This window comes from Pinus tabuliformis, chromosome 5_2, assembly GCF_031772625.1.
Source record: "Pinus tabuliformis cultivar Carrire ecotype Pingquan chromosome 5_2, CPIR1, whole genome shotgun sequence".
In the NCBI taxonomy this organism is placed as follows: Eukaryota; Viridiplantae; Streptophyta; class Pinopsida; order Pinales; family Pinaceae; genus Pinus; species Pinus tabuliformis.
The window spans coordinates 507,685,584-507,705,744 of NC_142306.1; positions in this window are offsets into that span (position 1 = coordinate 507,685,584).

Genomic DNA, 20,161 nt, shown 5'->3' on the forward strand with positions numbered 1-20,161 from the left:
TTAAGATTATACATAAATCATTTATAAATTAGGTAATTATTTATTATTAAATTGGGATTTTATATAAATTATTTATTTATTTATTAGTGTTAATTTATAGTGATTTTTAATATATTCTTGTTAAATAGAATTATTTGAATTATTATTGTATCAATATTTTTGTTAATTTTTCTATTATTATGTTTTAATCGCTTTAAACATGTTTAAAATATGCTTTCATCTTCATGTGTGGAGGTTACCTATTTGGATATTCAAAGAGCTGTTTTTTCCTTTATATGTGGAGGTTATCTACTTGCATATTCAAAGAGTTTTGACGTAGATTTTTCCATCTTTGAGATCTATTTTACAAAATTTTCAGATATGAAAATAAAACAACAAAAATATACCCGCAAGAGTGGTTAGTCCTTCAAGCAACAATAATGAAACCCTCTAACTTCTGCTCTTTGATTCTGGTAGTTGATCTATTGTTGTAAACACTTGAGGATCTCAATTAGAGATAATCCTCTCATACCATGTAAAATTTTTCTAATTCAAGAGGACAATTGTCCTGTGTTTCTTTCTCAAATAACTCAGATCTTGAATTACTTTAATAACTGAATAAAATTTTGAACATGCAACAGTCACACATATGACTGGAAAACCTAAATAGTGGATGCAAAATAGCTTTTCAAGTACACACATAATTTTGTCCTTCAAAGCAGCTTATCATTAATGATCAAAACTTACAAGGACATGTCAAAACTAAGGTTTTCAGCTTCCTAGACACTCAGATCTGCTCTATCTCCTTGCTCAATACTCAAACCCACACTTTACTGAATTGTTGTACAACACTGTTCAATATGGATTTGATCTGACCTTGGCTCCTCTCCTGTGTTTTGAATCTGCTCAGCTGATCTTTCTCTGATATCTTGTCTTTTTGATTTCCAAAAATGTTTTCGTACAACTTCTCTCATCTTGTTCCATTTATGCTCTCAGAATCTAATTGAGAAAATTAATCTTCCCTATCTTAGCAACTAATCTCCTTAATTCGAGCAACCACCTTTTCTCAACGCTTATGTGTATAGCTAAGATTAGATCAAATACAAATCACTAATATTCTGAAAATATCTAGAATATTTCATTTATATTTTTAAGAGTTAGTAGATCTAGTGAAATTGGTCTTTCACTTTTATTTACTAAGTGAAATTACAAGATTGTATTATTTCACAGTTTTACTATGTGGTCACCAAAAGCTGTCTTGAACCACTTCTCACACATTCACACCTTATATGCATAAGAAGTTCCTACATGAGTTACACTTATCAACATACCTAGTATACCTTGTACCTAGTTCCAAATCAAAGCAAAGGTCTTAGCAGAATGCCATTTCCCACATGTTGCTAGTCACACTAGCTTGTTTAAGACATATAACAACAAGAGTAATTTCTTTTAGAATGGACTCTAATAAGAGGTGAAAAATATTTGTTGCTTCATGTGAGACTTATTAGAGAAATAAAACAGAGATTGTGAGAACTCCAGGACTAATCTATAGGGATCTTCAGTTATAAACAAAAAATTTTCAGCAATTTGGATAAGAGATGTAGCACACCTGAAGATTCCACATTGAAGAATAGTTAAGATGAAGAAAGTTCATGGCACTGTGGAACAGTCTCTTTTGAGGCAACTCTCACCTTGAAATCAGAGGTGCCTTGAAGAAGTATCTGCAGGGGACCCTGATTTTGATATCCAGATCTTATGTAGAATAGTGTTATAAACACCTGAATGCAAAATATATTTCCTCACTATGGATCAGTTTCCTCATGACTTAAGGCCAGATGATCACCTTAAGACGAAGCTATAAAATCCTTGGATTAATAGCATGTTGCAGATGATTTCATTCTCGATATTCAAAGGGAACTATGAAGTTTGGATACAATTATTGATGTTGTCTATCCAACAAGATGATGATCATATCCTTCACCAATCATATACCTTGATTCGAAGACAATTTATGTATAGCTACTCATTAAGATAGTATTATCTACACAGATTATCCTCCTCAGTATTTGGCATAATAAATTCCTTTAATTCTACACATAGTGGTACTCGTGATATATCATAAATGCTGAGGGATAGGTGTTACTCTATCTTCAGGGCGTTTAGTGTGCCCTCTTCTTTTATAAAGCTAGGGAGCATCTAGCCCTTACGATCAAAGGCATATTCCAATTCATTTTTTAGGTGGACACTTGAATATAGAACTGGGTAGCAGACTTAACACCACCTTCATTGATCATTTGATAACTAAACTTCTTGTGCATCAAAGGGGTGTAGCTTACCTTTGCTAACACTTGCTAGATTTTTCACATTGTCTTTCTCATCAAATTCATGAAGTAAATTGAAAGAGGTCGAATTGTGACATACGAAATACAACACCTATCAAGAATCTTGATCACAACAAACTCCTTCAATTTTAGACAATTGTTTCGGTAATATCAGGATCAACTTTGCCATTCAAAGGAGAACATGTCTCAGTTTGCATCTCTCTCATGATAGCACAAGTATTCTTAAAACCTATCACAACTTTAGTTAGGGATGTGGTTAAACTGCAACCATAATAGTTTGCATTATTTTTTTCAATTTTGAAGCCCCTTTCCAAATCTATAACATGTTCTTATTCTCTGCCTACATCATAAAACGAGTGCTCATTAGAAAACATAGAGGGGCCTTTCTTTAAGTTGAATGTAATGAACTCATCGAGATTGCATGATCAAAGATCAATTGTCCATAAAAATAAAAAATATGAGATGGTTCAGAATTTGATTTTTCACAATCAGATTCTTCATTATGTTCACATTCACCAGCAAGACAACCCTGGTAGCTTCCTCCTGGATCTAGCACATTATTGTCTTCAAAATGGTGAAGGATAGCTTCTTTAGTAGAGTATTTATCCCTAGAGCAAACAACACTATTCAATCCAAATTTTGGGCCTATGTTATCCTTCAAAGTAGTAGATTTATCACAAGAAGGTTTTTTAATAGTCTCATTCATGGTGAGCAAGAAGACCTTCCTTTTCTAAACCCGCCAACAAGTGTTGGTAGGTGTCTCCAAAAATATGCATTTCCAGGCCCCAATATTTGAGAAAACATTTAATGAGAGCTATCATAGAAGATATGCTCTTCAGGATGCATAAGTGCTTGAACTAGTCTTTCTGCTTGTACTCCAAAGAAAGAAGAAATATCATGGCATCTTCCTGTCTTTCCTTAAATTTTAAAATATGCAAATAAATCAAATTCGTGTGCAAACAAGCATTAAGAGGAAACAACCAAACAAGAAATTGAAAGAACTCGACCCATATACTTTAAATAAACAAAATTTTAGAGGAAATTTGATAAAATCCCCTGGGAAATAGTGTTTAGATTAAATATCTTTAGATAATCAAGGGTTTGTAGAACATTTATCACAATATTGAGCTAAGCTAAGGGTGTATGGAGAATTAATAGAAATACCTCCACCAGAGGAGGAACAAACAAATAAGAATGAAATGTAAAATCCTTACCACCTCTGTAAATTCGATTAAGAAAGAGTTTCCTCTCATGGCCAAGCCCTGCAGATGCTCCTTGGCTGCTTTGGCATGCTCAATGGGCTTGAAATACACAAATGCATGGTTCCGCTGTGGGTAAACGACTATGTTGTCGATCTCCCCAAACTTAATGAACTTTTCCATGAGCATAGGCTCTTTTGTCTTGCTGGACACATTACCTAAACATAGATTGTGAGAAGGAGAGCTTCCTCCTCCTCACCTCCCTTCACTTAAAGGGAATTCCCTGGCGGTGGCACCCCACGAGGGTCATGGTTGAAAGGAGCCGAAGCACATTCTACATCAAAAAAGAGGTCCCTTGAGTTAAAGAATTGGAGGAGAAGAATCAAAAGCAAAATCAATGCAAATGAATTTCACATCTACAATTACCGATTGCCACAGACCAGGCTACAGAGAGAAAATATGAAAAAATTGAAAAAATAAACAAATTATTTTAAATGCTTTTTTTTTTTTTTTTTAAATTAGATTGTTCTTTTTATTATATGAAATTAGTTGTAGTATTCTTATTCAACTTCTCCATTCTAATCTTTCCCATTCTCATGCTAGTTATTCTCATCTTTCCCATCCTCATGCTAATAGGAATTTTAATGTTATCTAAATTTATGTGTTTAGATTGGAGTTTGGAGGCATTATTCAAGGCTTGAGGCATTCATTTATACAGACACTAATACTCAACAGTCATTCATCACCAAAGGAGCATCTTGAACTGATGCAGCAACTCCTTAGTGCATTCTTTATCCCACTTCCATAATTTGTTGCTATGTTTCAACATGCTTTATTTGAATGATGCTCAGTAACCCAAAAAAAATCCCATTTATAGCATGGATCAGGACTTGGGTTGTTGTATATTGTCCCTAGACGACAATTTTGAGAGTGATTTTGTAGAGAATGAACCATGCTCATTGGTGGGATGGCATGACCATGCTTATTGGATGCTTATGGGTAGATTTAAATAAATTGCATTGGATTGTGCTAGCTCGAGTGGTTTATACCATAGGATTGTGCAATCGAATAATGTCGCATCATCAAAATTATTTGTGAACGATTTGGTGGAAAGGAAATGGGAGAGACAATAGTTTACCCATATCCACGAGATCCATTACCGATTTACCTTGTGCCAGAAGTAGTCGATCCACCACCATAAGCCCCCGATAATATGATCTTACACACAACCAATCAATTAACTCTTTTAGTATCTTTTGGAGAGTTTTTCCTTAGGGCTCTATCCCACTTCCATAATCCATTGCTATGTTTCAACATGCTTTGTTGATTTTATGTTATGGAAAAGCTAATAGATCATTTTCAATAGGTTGGTCAACATAAGTGTGGACCCAACCTTAGCCATGAGTGAGAATGATGAGTCATGAAGATAGGGTCAATTTTGAGACTCTCCTTCGAAGGATCTAGCTCTAACTGTATGGAATTTATTGGGCTTTGCTCATTACCTTTGAATACTACTATTCTCCTGTCATGGGGTTTAAGCACATAACCATTGAAGGTAGTTGGTAAAGTTTCTTTAGTGAATTGTCGCATCAATAGCCCGTAAAATAGCTTTTTGGGGCTTTGCACCATGAGTCTAGCTGGGAAAATTGAGCTACAGTGATAGGTGAGAGCTATGCATAGCTCACTAAAGGTGTTTCAAGAGGTTATTATTCTATTGGCTATAGAATTAGACTCTTTCTATTTGTAACTGAGTGAAATGGAAAAGTTGTTGAGACAAGCTCCATTATTCTTCTTTCACTGGGCCATGTCAACGTTCATTTGATGCAAGTTTGGGGTAATGGTTACATACAGACTATTGGGAAGACCACACAGCAGGATGCCCATCTCAAGGGAATTTCACAGGTGTCAACATTGGTTAAATTGATGCTAGATTGGTTGAACAATAATTGTCCTGTACAAAACCACATATGTCATGAACAAAGACTCATCTTGGAACAGGTGAAAGAAAGCCAGAGGCTTGTCAAAGACCTGATAAACAAGGATACAATCCTCAAATGAAGAAGGCACTTCTGGTGCACTTTTCAAATTTATTTTGGTCCAAGGAACTGACACATGATGAAGTAGTCATTGCTATGAAAATTTTGATTCTTCTTATGTTGGTCCATGCCTTTCAAAATGGTCATGTTATTGATCCTTCTATTATAAAAACTATTGTTGAAAAGATGATTGATCCACTTGAAAGGATAAGTGCAGAATACAGTGAGCCCTTAAAGACAGAGTTTTTGCAGCTAGCAACGCACTTGCTAAAGTATCTCCTTAATGATCTTGTGGACCGTAAAAAGGAACTTGAAAATTTAGTGGCAAACTGTCTCACTCAAAAGGAAAGTGCCAGCAAGTCGTGTGCCTTTGTTACGTTTTTCCAATATCTTCAGGCTCATGAAGTTCCTATGAAAACCATACTTCACGCATTTCTTGAGCTTTTAAAAATGTCCCAGCCAGAGAACAAGGATATAGTTAACCGAGCTCTGCATATATTCATACCACAACTATCACAGATATTGCTCTTGGTAGAAAGCAAGATACCTCTAAGGATCCATTATATGAAGGAAATACTGGTTGAAGAGTGTCATTCAATTTCTAATTTGGTTCACATTTTCCAGCTTACTTACGACATTCAAACCTGTTTTATAGCTACTAAGCCCAAATTGTGTCGTAGATGCTAAGTTTTCTCTGTCACCTTGGACTGCATCAAAACACTCCCCCAGAAAATAGACATCTAGCTATAGAGCTCATTGGGCTTGTTGTTGCATGGGAAAAACAACATCAAGCATAAGCACAGGCAGCATCAGATACAGAGGGGCATGTTTAGTCTATGGATATGCCACTTTTGACTCCAGCTGTAGGAGGTTACATGATCAAAGTAACAGTACATGCAAAACATCCATCTGATGCTTCAGGCTTTCCAGATTCTTTGACCAAGAAAGTTAAAAAATAAAGTGGCCTTCCTAATTTTGAACCCAAGGATAAAGAAATGTCTGCAATATACAGAGAGATGTTAAAGCTGCTATCGGAGGCTTTGGAGGTTTGGCCAGCAGTTAATGTAAAGCTCAATAATTTAGAGGCTATAAATTGTTCACAAGAAAAAGATTATGGCAGGAAATCCTACATCTAAAATACATTTCCCTGAGAACTATCACAAATTGAATGAGATCCCCATACAAGAACCAAAAAGGGGGTAAAATTTTTGGAAAGATATATCATCTTCTTACCATTTAATTGGATCTTACCTAAGTTGGAAAGTAGGAAACAAGGCTAGCATCCAAGTGGCTACAAATTTTTGGATAGGCAAAGAGGTACACTACAAAATGCTAGGTGAGCTCATGGAGGCTTTTAAGCTTTAAAGGCATTTAGCACCTAGTAGATCTATATTTCCCACACACTCACCAATCCCTAGATTAGGTCTAGAGTAGCAATATCAACTTGGGGCTAATAGGGCCAGCAACAATCCAATGGGAGGAGATGAGACTTCAACTAAATAAGGCTAGAATCAAGAGAAGGTGAGAAGAGGATTCAAATGCTTGGAGTGAAAATCCAACCTAGGGTACCTACTCAATTAAATTGGCATATGAATTGATTTTTAACCACCAACAAATCCAAGACCCACCACCTTCATAGCGGAGCATTATCTGGAAGGTCAAGGCTCCCCACAAATCCATAGTTGGCACTAATAAATACAATTTTCACATGCAATAATATTAGATGCAAAATTTTGGAAGGCCCAAGAGAATGTACCCTACATGAAAGAGAGATGGTGAATCATGTGTTCATAAATTTCCACTTCTCTTTAGAGGTCTGAAGCACCATTGGGGAACCTTCCCTTTTAAAGGAAACTAGTTAGGGAATTTACTAAAGAAAGCCCCTCATTGGATTATCATAAGGGAAAAAGGAAAACTCCCTGGTCTTACTTCTCGAGGTGCTATGGTCTCTACAACTGGCATGCAACACATTTTTTTTTAAGAGAAGTACTCCCCCTTGGAGGTCTTCCATAGGGTGAGAGAAAACATGGGATCTATTAAAGCCTCACCCATTCAAAAGGCCCCCATGGATCCCACCAACCCAGAGAGAAGATAGGAATCAACCCAAAGCATATTCAACAAAGCCTCTAGCAACAATCTAGGTGGAAGTGGTGGTAGGATATGGTTACAACTACAAGATGGAAAAAGGACAATGTTCAAGCTCAAAGTAGGCCAAAGTCACCTAGTTCAAATTTGAATTCAAGCTTGACAACGTTGAAGTTTGACAAAATTTCACGAATGAAAATTTCCCTAATAAAATTTGGCATTAAATTTGACATCTTATAAAGTTTAAAAATACATATAATAGATGAAAACTTGCATCGAAGAAAGTTAACACTTGTCAAGTGGATGAGTCTGTAGAAAACATGAAAAAATTTGTAGGGTTGGGACCATGTTTGCAACGTCCACTTGGAGGTCTTGTGGAGGAGGGTTGTCGATGCACACAACAATGTCCATGACTTGATAGTTGGGCAAAGTCAAGACATGCGGAGTGTAGATTTTCCATGAATTTGATCTGCTGCTATGAACAATCTGAACCTAGTTCTATTCATAAGACACAAAAATTCTCTACTAGAGTGCAACAGAATAGGAATGGAGAATAAAACACAGTCACACAATTCAAAACATTTTTTTTACTAGGAAATCCAACTAGGAAAACCCTTTGCTTGATGATAATTTTATTGATAACAAAAATTGAGCAATTGATCTCTTACAAAATACAATTGTTTCAATCTGAAAGACACACCTGTCTTTCCTACTTGATCTAAGAATGAAACCCTTGCAAGATTGTTGATCTTTGCTTCCCTCTACTAACTTGTGCACAAGCTTCTCTCACACACTCTTCCTCTCACAAGCTCCACACACAAACTTGTGCTTCCTATTGCTTGGTCTCACCAACTCGTGCTCACCAAAACAATGATTAATCTTGTGCCTTCACTCCTTTTAAAGCAATTCAAATGGCTAAAATTAGTGAGTTTCTAATTAAGGTAAGTGTTTTTGTGATTGATGAGTTAGCATGAGTTAACTACTCATGCAACATGTCCTATTTCAAGTCAACCACTTGAAACTCAATCACTCATGCTTTTCCTTAATCAACTCACACTAGAAGATCAAAACTTTGCCTTCAACTCCAACACATTAGTTAACTGCCTCATGCACTCCTAAGTTTTAGGGAAACTCCATGCACAAAAAAGGAAATGTTGACACCCAATCTTTGGGATTAGGAAAACTTATGTAAATATTCTAAATAGAAAAAAATAAAGGAAGATAGAAGACAAAGATACATTGGGGGATGAAACCCAATAGTCACTCTCTCCTTGTATATACTCATATTCTCTTTTAATGCAAAACGCAATTTGATTCTGAGTTACAAACCCAACCTAACATGGTATTAGAGAAATAGGTTCCAATTCAACTCTCTCCTCTTGTATCTCATATTCATTGACATATTCCCTACCATTATTTCATTCTATATTCTATATCTTTGCACATTATATAGCTATGCTCTTATTCCAAGCATGTGCACCTATTGTATATTCCATGTGAGGTCATTTGAAGTCCTGAGAAGACTGTTGAATTGTGCTTGGAATTCCTACAAAGGGTGACTAATTCTTTCAATGGTGTGTGCTCTCCTACAACAATGTTGATTTGCTGCATGCAAACCCTCCATTGAAATGTGTTAGATTGGTATGCATTAGAATGTGGGTTGTTAAAAATGAACATTGTTATAAAAGAGTTGTGGCATATAGATTACTTCATTCGTAACCCTTGCTAATCCTAAGTATTATTTAAGTTATAAATAGGCTTACAAGTCGTGTGTATGAATGGTTGGATGGTTGTTTAAATGTTGTGGTGAGTCCTTTCTAATGCTTGTGAACCATGTTGTTTTTTACATTCAATGCTCTCTATGTTGGAATTCTACCCCTATAATCTGTGTTGATGTCTAGCTGGTTCATCAGTTCATCATTGTGTGTTGTTCGGTATCATAAGTTTATTACATCGGTGCATTACCTATGGCAACAACATTGAACAATCCTTCATTGAACATGGTAAAACACCTAGTAAATAAAAAGGAAAAGCATTTGAATCTGCTCATTATCTTGTGGCGCATTGCAACATTGGAGTAATTGAAGACTTATTTAATGCTGAACTTGCTTCATGGAAATATGCTTGGTTGCTTGATTTAGGAGCAACATGCCACATGACTTTCTAAAGAGATTTCTTTGAAGAATTCACTGAGAACCAATGGATAGGCTATATACTCTTAATGTTCTCCTCAATTACTAGCTGATGAATTTGACAACTGCCTGCAATGGATTTTAGATTCAAGAGGTACTTAATAAGGACTTGTTGGAGAGGAATAATTACATGTTTGATCCTTGGGAAGTATCATCCCTTGTACTTGGTTTCAATTTGGTTGCCTTCTACATTGGGTACTTATTGGTTTGGTCAATGACTATTATATGTCTTGTTTTGATAATTTAAGTGGGAAATGCCTTCCAGGTTTATAATAAACAATCCTTAAATGTGGATATATGTAATTTTCTACGAGTCCATCACCTCAAATTTTCTCATCAATTTTCCCCTTTAAATAGGTTAGGATTCTTGCATTCTTGCATTCAGTATAGCTACTAGTCCAATAGGTGCACCCATCATTTTAATGATCACACATGTCTCACAGTACTTACACAAAACTAAGCATGGGAGCTGAGCCAAAATTTGAATTGTCCTCTCATACCAAATTTTGTGAGGTCCCTTTGGGACCTCATACTAGCGAGAGTCACAAACTATTGTTGGGAAAATTTTCGTTATCAACAAGTATGTGAATTATGGAATCAAGGTCCATAATAAGGTTGAGAACAAAAAATGTGGTCATTTAATGCCTTAAGATGGATCCTAAGGCTTTTCTCTGGAAATTTCAAGGTGGGAGAAGTAGTAAAAATGACACATAAAGTTGATTCCTCCAAATATTCCGCTCTAAAATATGGCTGAAAAATAATATATTGATCCAACCACAATTATTTATACTTTCATCTTGGATCATATCTAACAACATATGAAAAAATTTCTTTACCTAGAGAATCTAAGTAAAATGCCTACTCACATTGCTTAGAAGAACATAATATGCCATCCTCAAAATCCTCCACCTCCTCAAGTTAAAAAATAATATTAGGGGAAGGAAAAATTACTTTTAATCCTAACACACCAATAGGATTTTTGCTACTTGTTTTATCAAGAAATATAATTCTATTAATGAAACAAGATGACTATGTAATCAACAAATGTTAACGCTCAAAATAGTTTTGTGAAAAATTTCCATCACCTAAGGAGAACATATAGACGAAGGAGATACTAAAGATGAGGCTCCCATAATAGGTACAACTTAACCTCCACCCATCAGTATCCCATTCTAGTAGTTTGAGTTAATTTGATTGTCCCTCTTTAATGCATCCATCACTACAACACATGAACTCTTGAAGCCTAATATTTTCATATATTGAAAAGGCTTGGTTGATCCAATCCCTCTACTCTAGTACTTCTCACATGGATACATTGTCAATATATTGTGTGTAAACTTAAGATAATTTGTGATCCCATTTTTAGTATCATGAATTAAATATTCCCATCCATTCTCTACTTTATTTTGTATAAACATGAGAAGGAGACATAAAAATGTGACTTACTAGTGATGGGACTTCTGAATAGTCCACAACATCATAAGATGATCCATAGAAATATCACTAAAAGTCAACCCATAATAAATAGTTATCAATTTAATAATGCATTTATAGTTTAATATATGTTATTTTCTAAATAAATTATGGTTGATAATAATTTTTTTAGCAAGTCCCAAAATAAGTTTCATACTTTTGAGTGAGAAACTAATTACACTTTTGTTCTTAATTCACCACAATTGTTTCTCCATGGAGATAAGGTATGCTTGATGGGATTTATAAGGAAACAACATTGGTCATGGGGAGGTACAATAATGGGCCTTCTCTTTCAATGTTATCAAAACCATACCAGTCATCAAAATGGTCAACCCCAAAATTTGAACTAGACTAGAGCCAACAAAACTAGACAAAAAAATTGATTATTCAAAAAATGCATAAAACATTCAAATTTTAGGGAAAATAATGTACATTCATCTGCATCCATACGATCAACCCCAAAATGTGAACCAGAGTGGAGCCAAAAAAAATGAGCAAAAGGTTATTCAAAAAATACATAAAACATTCAAATTTTAGGGAAAAACATATATATTCATCTGCATCCATGTGAATCCAAATAATTTATACACAAATATATAATGTTTCTCATTTTTATAGTAAGTAGGAGTGCATATAACCAAAACAACACCAACTACATACATCTTTGAACCATAATACATCAACAAAGGTTCTCTAAATGAACTGTAGAGTCCAAAAATAAGCATAGTACTAATGAGTAACTATAGCGACATAGTTGAGAGTCTAGAATTTAGAATTTACAATCTTGTCATATGGTACTAGTGTCTGGTTGTGGTTGCATTGATTGTTGAACCCCTTTGTCATGACCCTAGTGAAAATGTACACCTTCACTCAAGCCATGGAGACACTCGTGTCATGACAAAGGAGTTCAACAATCAACGCAACCAACATCAAGGTACATTGGTCTAGTGTTATTGATTCAATGCCAATTCCATACCATCATACATCATAGAATCCAATGGACACCTTGCAATCCTACCAATCCTGAAAACATGAAAACTGTTTAACCCTGCTAAATTTTGAATGGGATCTAGAATTTGAATTTCTCCAAACTGAATGAAGTTGGAACCACTCTAAAACAACCCGAAACAATTAATGTTAATATTAAAAATTTAAGTAAAAGTTGACATTATCCTTATCTTTCCTTTTCGAAAAGGAAAGATAAGGGGAATTTCAACTTTTACTTTAACTTTAAAAATTAAATATTACCATTAATTACTAGGGTTAGGTTTTGTAGGGCCCTAGGGTTAAGATATTAGTTTTTCCTTTTAAGTATTTTTTATTAAAAAAATAATATTTTGTGGTCATTAGCTTCTTCGGAATTGGTTAGTTTAGTAGAGAACTAGTCACTTTGGTGATTTAAGGTCAGTTCAATACAGGACCAACCTTAGCCAATTTGAACCATTAAACTAGACTGGCACAACTCTAAAACCATTGGGACCAACCAGTTCCACTAGTTCTAGGCTAATTCCAATAAGAGTGTTCCATTCTCATCTTCCTCTCAAGTCGTTTGTTGGATCCTTTTAGGAATGATGATTTGGAGAGTGCCATAAACTATCGGATTGTTGTGAGCACCTAAGATCATAAGTAGTTAAGCCTTCACAAACATAAATTTGCAAGGAACTATTACATACCTCCCAAAACATATTTAGTGAGGACGTGCATGCAAGGAACTATTATAGACCTTCCAAGTTAGTTAGTCAGGACATGCATGACCAAAAATCATCAGAAAAATTATCCACCCTCAAAAACCCTACAAAAAAAATTGAAGTGTGGTGCAAAACAAATTGTTGGTATGCTATTAATGCTACCAACAATCATTCCCTCTCCAATTTCACAAGAAGTCCCTACTCAAGCTACCTCCTCCACTATTGTTATAGTAAGTTCTTACAACTGTGTGAGCTACAAGAAATTAAAATTGCATTAGAATCTCCACCAATATTAGGGAACTCAACTTCTCTGCATGCGCCAACTATTCTAGGTTGATTTATTAGTTAACTGGATGATCTCTGAGTTTGACTGAAGTCCCACTGCTTAAATGACCTTCCACTAGTTCCTCCAAAAGTTGGAACTAGTTTAAGTGACAACAACCTGAGATAATTGACCTTTATTGCTACAATTTAGAAATCACATATGCATAACTGAACTTTAACTCCTCCAACTCGAATTTACTAAGTAAACTGGGTGACACAAGCCATGTCACACAAGTTAACATCATCCAAGTTGTCTGTTGACATGGAAATTCAAATTTTCTAAATTTAATCAAGGAAAAATCAAATTGAGAATTTCTTGCTACATTTTTCAACATACAGTTCTATGGAATGTATTACTTTCACTATGAACTTGGCATAGTTCACATGTCAAGTTCATAAGATTTTGGGCTGATGTGGTTCTATGTGTTGTGTATATAAAGAATAGGTGTCCATATCATTCTATCAGAAACAAGACTCCCTATGAAATGTGTTATGGCCCTTCGGTGAGGCATCTCAGGGTTTTTGGTTCCTCTTCTTATGCCTTCTTACCTAAGGAATAGAGAAACAAACTCAGTGCAAGGAGTCACAAATGTATCTTCTTTGGGTACTCATACCTCCAAATCATACCATATCTATGGTGAAGTGAATAAGAAGTTTATAATATCTAGAGAAGTGATCTTTCTTGAGTCTTCCAAGATTGATAATGTTGTTGAGTGACAGCTTAATCGCTTGGATAGATTTGAACATGCAAAGTGTTTTCAAGATTTTGATAGTAAAATTCCATATCTCCTTCTCTTAACTCCATACTTGCTATGAAGAGTCTTGAAGAAATTAGGTTGAAGGAAATTCCTTCCCCTTCTTTGTCAAGAAAGATCTAAGAGACTACTAGTAACAGGTAACCAAATCTGACAAGTAGTGAGGGTACATGCAAGATACAAAGCAATGCTTAATGCAAAGGAGTAATGCAATGTAGCGTACTGATTATATACATATCATCAAACATCTTCCATCCCACATAGGATGCCTTGCATTGTGCCTGGTTAGTCATAAGATCATGTTGGTCACAACCTCCCTAGCTTAAATAAACAAGTGGTAATACTCTTCATCTTCTAAGCTATGTAATAAACAAGCGAAAGGGAGCAAGACATGTAGAGGAAACACATGGAATGACTTTCAATGCTTGCAACCATGAATGTCATTGAAGATAGAATGATACGACAATGATAAGAATTCCTTTAAGCTACACTAAGAGGTGTATTTCAAAATATGTGCTTTGTTTTCCATACCTACCCTCCAAAGGGTTATGCATCAGATGGAGTCTTCATGTGGTCCTAATATTCTATCATACCTTGGGTTCCTTGGTATGTTCATCTTTCTCCTCATCTCCTTGAGATTCATCTAACATGTCATCCTTCTTTGTGGCCCTTGAGAGACATAATTGCGTAGTTTCAGCGGGCAATGATTGTTGCGGGATGAGGCCTTGGGAGGACACATCTACGCAGTTTCAGGATGCAAGGAAAACTAGGTAGTCAAGGGACAAAACTGCATATTTTCTGGAGACAGTGAGTTCCGGTTGATGGAAGGACATTGGAGAAAACCACTGCGTAGTTTTGAATGCTAAGGGGGGCTGGGATTTTTGTGCATTGCACAGTTCCAGTAGACAAGGGAAAAGCTTGAGGGCTACAGATGTGAAGTGTGCAGTCCAAGAAAGTTGGATGAGGCTAGGTTGCTAGGGAAACTCCAAAATTTGGCTAAGTGTGAGATTAGTGGAATTGATGTGATCAGTGGTAAAAGTTGACTATGACCACACACTTGAACACTTAACGATACAACATAGACCATCTAGAACATATAACACATACTTCGCTTAATGAAACAATCTTTGTGGCAACTTGCGACAAGTGCGGTTCCGATGATAGACTTTGGGAGGATAAAGGCAACACTTGTGTGAGAGTGTGTGAAATGAGTGCGAAACATTTCTATGTGGTGAGGACAACCCATTCTTACAAATATTTCCACTTGAAGCAAAACAAGTCTCCCTTTACATGACAAGCGATAACCCCCATGCCCAACGATGACACATTCTATGTAAATATAAAAGTGTGAATGACTCTTAATTGTTAATTGTCTTAAATAGGTTTCATCTAAAGTGGCCATTGTCTTAAATATAAAGTTTTGTCTTAAAATATTTTTTTCTTTTGTTTTCTTAAAGACAAGTCAATTGATATTAAATTTTAATGTAAAATATCTAAAACAAAAATTGAGCTTTTAAACACAAAAGATTTCTTTTGCCTTAAAAAAATGTCTTAAAAGTACCTTTGGTGTAGTAGTGTCTAAATGTTCACACAAAAATAATTACTAAACTTAAACTAAAACAAAATTATTTTGATAAAATAAAAAATTAAGTGAAATAAAAAAAATATTATTATTGTTTATAATACCTACAACCATATTTAGTCATCTTTGATACAATTGACACTTAAATATGCAGAGACTCTTCCGCTTTTCTACCCAGGGATTAGGGATTTTTCGTTGCACTGGCTATCTTTAACTTTGAAATGGTTTCATAAGTTGAGTGCTTTCGAAGTAAAAATAGTGAAAATTTATATCTTTATAATAAAAACCATAAATAAAAGACGATATTCATTACTGTACTGAAAAACCATTTATGCGGTATAAAATTAAGAAGAAAAGCAGTACAAGATTGCTCTTGCAGCGTAATATGTAGTATATTGCTATCAAAAGTATGGGGAGAAATGCAAGTAATGCGTATGACTATAGAAGTGACTTGAAAGTAAGCCCTGCCACCTCTTGAACTCGAAAAAGTATATTCAAAACTTACTTTCAAGTATATGTACGATATCGATATGGGTATTAATGAGTTAAGGATGAAATAATTTTGGGTGTTTTTTGGTTTATTAAGTTTAGAGTAGTTTTCATTTCAGAATTCGGGGTTAAAGGATAAGGTTTTTAAATGACATGGTTGTTATATGATCTGTGTGGTTAGGATTAAGGATATTTGAAATATTTTCTTTGTTATTTATTTTTATTTTATTTTTAGATGGTTATTAAAAAGTTAATTATAAATATTTGAATTAGTAAATTTTTAAGTTTAAAAATTTTAAGAATATTGGTATATAAAATATGTGATTAAGATTGAAAATTTTTTAGTATTTTTATAAAATATATATATATATATATATATAATATATATATATAAATTTAGTGTAATTAATAATTTTATATGTGTTTGTTTTTTAAATATTTTTATTAAAAAAGAATATATAAAATTTATTCTTATTAATAAATTATTTAAAATTTGATTCAAAATGTTAAAATTTACTAAATAAGCTGTGGAGTGGTAAAATCAAACCTATCACAGTACTACATAGAAATGTTCCTCTCCCTATATACTTGCCTATCGAACATTTTGTTTACCACAAATTCTATGGCTCGGCTAGGCAATAAACCAATAAATTAGATTAACCTTTACCATTCTAAGCTATCATGCATATATGCAGGTCTAGATTTGAATCAATCAGATAACCACACCTACTAGAACAAAAACGTAAGACTTACCATTCTGAACTCTCATGAATATCGGCATGTCTAGGGTTGGTGTGATTAGATATCACACCTATAGTTGGCGTGATGTCTAGAGTCTGCGATAGCAATATATTATATTTTAAATTCAAATGAAGATTTGAATATTGAAGACTTGAGAGACTATCACACCTAATTTTTCTTGATAGATAAAGACATATTTTTAATGTTTATCATTGTCCAAATGTCATTAATATCTGCATATCTAAGGGTGCAGTTGATTGAATGTGCAGTTTTTTCCTAAACAAAGAAAAATATTTAATTATTAATTTATCATTTTTCATCAGTTATCTTAAACATTATACTATTATTATTTCATAGAAAATATATAAAAACAATAAACAATATATTTCATGATATGATTAGAAAAACAATAAACTATTATTGATAATCATAAATTTATTATAAAATATTTGACATAATAAACTATTTTAGATAAATAATGATGGGTATTCTGTTAAGATATTTTTTATATAAAGTCATTAATTTAATTCTCTGCTTTCATTGAAATCTTATCTTAAATATAGTAAAGATATAATCCTGCCAAATTTATTAAAAAAATAAAATAAAAAACAACCATCATTTTCAATCATTATATACCATCATTATAAGAGAGTAACCCTAAATGCTGCAAATACAAATCATTGGATATGTGTACAAGCTCAAACTCTGAATGATTAAATCTTTTCTATCTTAAGGTGGGCAGAATAAAGAGATGGATAGTGCAGGTATATTGTAATCATAAAACTGAATGGGAAGGTTATTTTGTTATTTTTTTTTGTTTCTAAGATGGTTTTCTTTCAAACTAGTATCAGCAACTCGAAGGTCCAAAAATTTAAATCATGTACTTCAGATAAATCACTTAATTTTATGAACCTTTCCTGTCGTCGTGAACAGTGGGGAGCAGCAGAAGTGACTCGAAGGTCCAAAATTTCAATCCACGTACTTCAGACAAATCACTTTCGCTTATGCACCTTTGTCGTCGCCATGAACAGTGGGGAGCAACAGCAGCAGTTATTATCATTATTATCATCACTGACTTCAAAATACAACGGCCGACTTTTACGTTCACGAGATTCGCTGAAGCCGCCATTACTGCTCTGCCGCTGGCTCCCAACCCCGACATGAATAAAGAAAGTGACCCAATGACCCCTTGTTAAATGAAAAGGCGGGCCCCAATTCAGATCGGATTTTTGGTAAGTTGGAACAGGGGGAACACTTAAAGAAAGAGGGAGGTCACGGTTTGGGCGACGTTGTATTCATGATACACCTCAACATTAATTACATATTTCTGCCCTTGTATGTTTGTATTTCTGTCTCAAATTTTCTGGGTAGGAAGTACGAGTGACTAGGGAAAAATGGACCTTTCAGAATTGATGGCGATAAATATTATTTTCAATACTGATTGGTTGATTGAATGTTGAAGTTGAATAATGTGTCCCGTCAGACTTGCAGAGGGATGTTTTTTCTAAATATTAAATAAATCTCCGTCGAAGCTTCAACTTAGTAAACTGTGTGTGTATATATATATATATATATATATAGCGATATGAAGTAATATATTCACTTCTCCTTTAAAATCCTGTGGTCCTTCAAAAAGATAACGCTTTGTTGTAATCACTACGTGAGGCTAGCAAGCTGAGTTTCATAAGCAAAAGGGATGTTTTTTCTAAATATTTAAATAAATCTCTGTCGAAGCTTCAACTCAGTAAACTGGATATATATATGCAAAGCGATATGAAATATATATTCATTTCTCATTTAAAATCTTGTGGTCCTTCAAAAATATAATGCTTTGTTGTAATCACTACGTGAGGCTAGCAAGCTGAGTTTCATAAACAAAATATATCAGATATACGCCAGCCATTGGGATATCGGGAGAAAGGTCAAGCTGATCATTTTTCATGAATCTTACTTGCCACCATAAAGCATTTGTTAGCCCCTATCCAGGAGGGACACTATAAAATCCTTTTTACTAAGCACTCAATAATATGTAATCATATATCTCTTCCTCTTTCAAAATCTCGTGGGCCTTTAAAATATATTGCCTAGTTGTAAGTCATTATGGTCACCTTTGCTGGCAGGCTGAGTTTCACAAAAATATCCCTAATATATCTGAGCCCTTGGCGTATCCGGAAAATGTTCAATTTCGACCTTATCCAGTGATGTCATGTATGCATGTCACTTCGCCATCATAAAGCATTTTTTTCGTACCGGTCATTTCTTTTCATATGGTTTATAGCTTTTATTATGAATTTAAGTATCGATTTATTTTTAAAATATTTCACCAAAATTCATGTTAAAAATATCCATGCAATATCTTAAAACTTCATTTTCAAAACTTCATTTTCATTTTTAATGGGGCTATTATATTAATGATACTTAATTATCTTTGTACATGTAAAACAAACTTCCAAAAAAAATCATTTCAAACTTTTTTCAAATAATTAATTTCAAGAATTAATCTATATTATCTGGGTTTAATTCAATTTACTTCATATTTATTAATTATTCTATATTTATTAATTGTTCTATCAAAATAAACTAAAGCATAATCACTTGTGACATTTGAAAACTTATTTTTTAGATGTTTAATTTGAACAGTTAATTAAATGTTATATATTATGTTATTTTAATTGAATTTGCAATCATATTAATTGTTGTACCAAAACAAACTAATTTGGCATATTTCTTTTACACGGTGTATTCTTTACATCCAAGATAACACTCCAAAATGATCCAAAAAGATGTAAATGATATTTAATAAAATTGGCCTTGCTACAATAATTCTTAGTAACTGTATGTCTCACTTAAAGAAACAAAACAATATTCATATTGTAGGAATTACACATCCTCATTTAACTCAAGCATTCGCTGAAAACATAAAATATTCTTATTAATTATGGAAATATCATATAGTGAAGCATATATCTAAGTATTGATCTCCTAAGTTAAATGTTATCTTGAAAAGCAATTACTATCAAATATTGTAATCTATGACATTTAGTTACTTTTCTTTTCCGCATGTGCATTGGATGGTTATAATTTCCATAGTCATACTACATATCCTTTTGTTGATTACCCTTAGTGGTCTCCTTCATCTTGATACATTTATTTTCCAACATAGTTCAAATGCATTTTGTGAAGCAAAAATTGAGTTAGGTTTTTGATAGATTAAGTGCCATAGAGGTGGAACCAATGCCATAGTTAATAGTAGTGCCATAGTTAGTTGGACAAAGG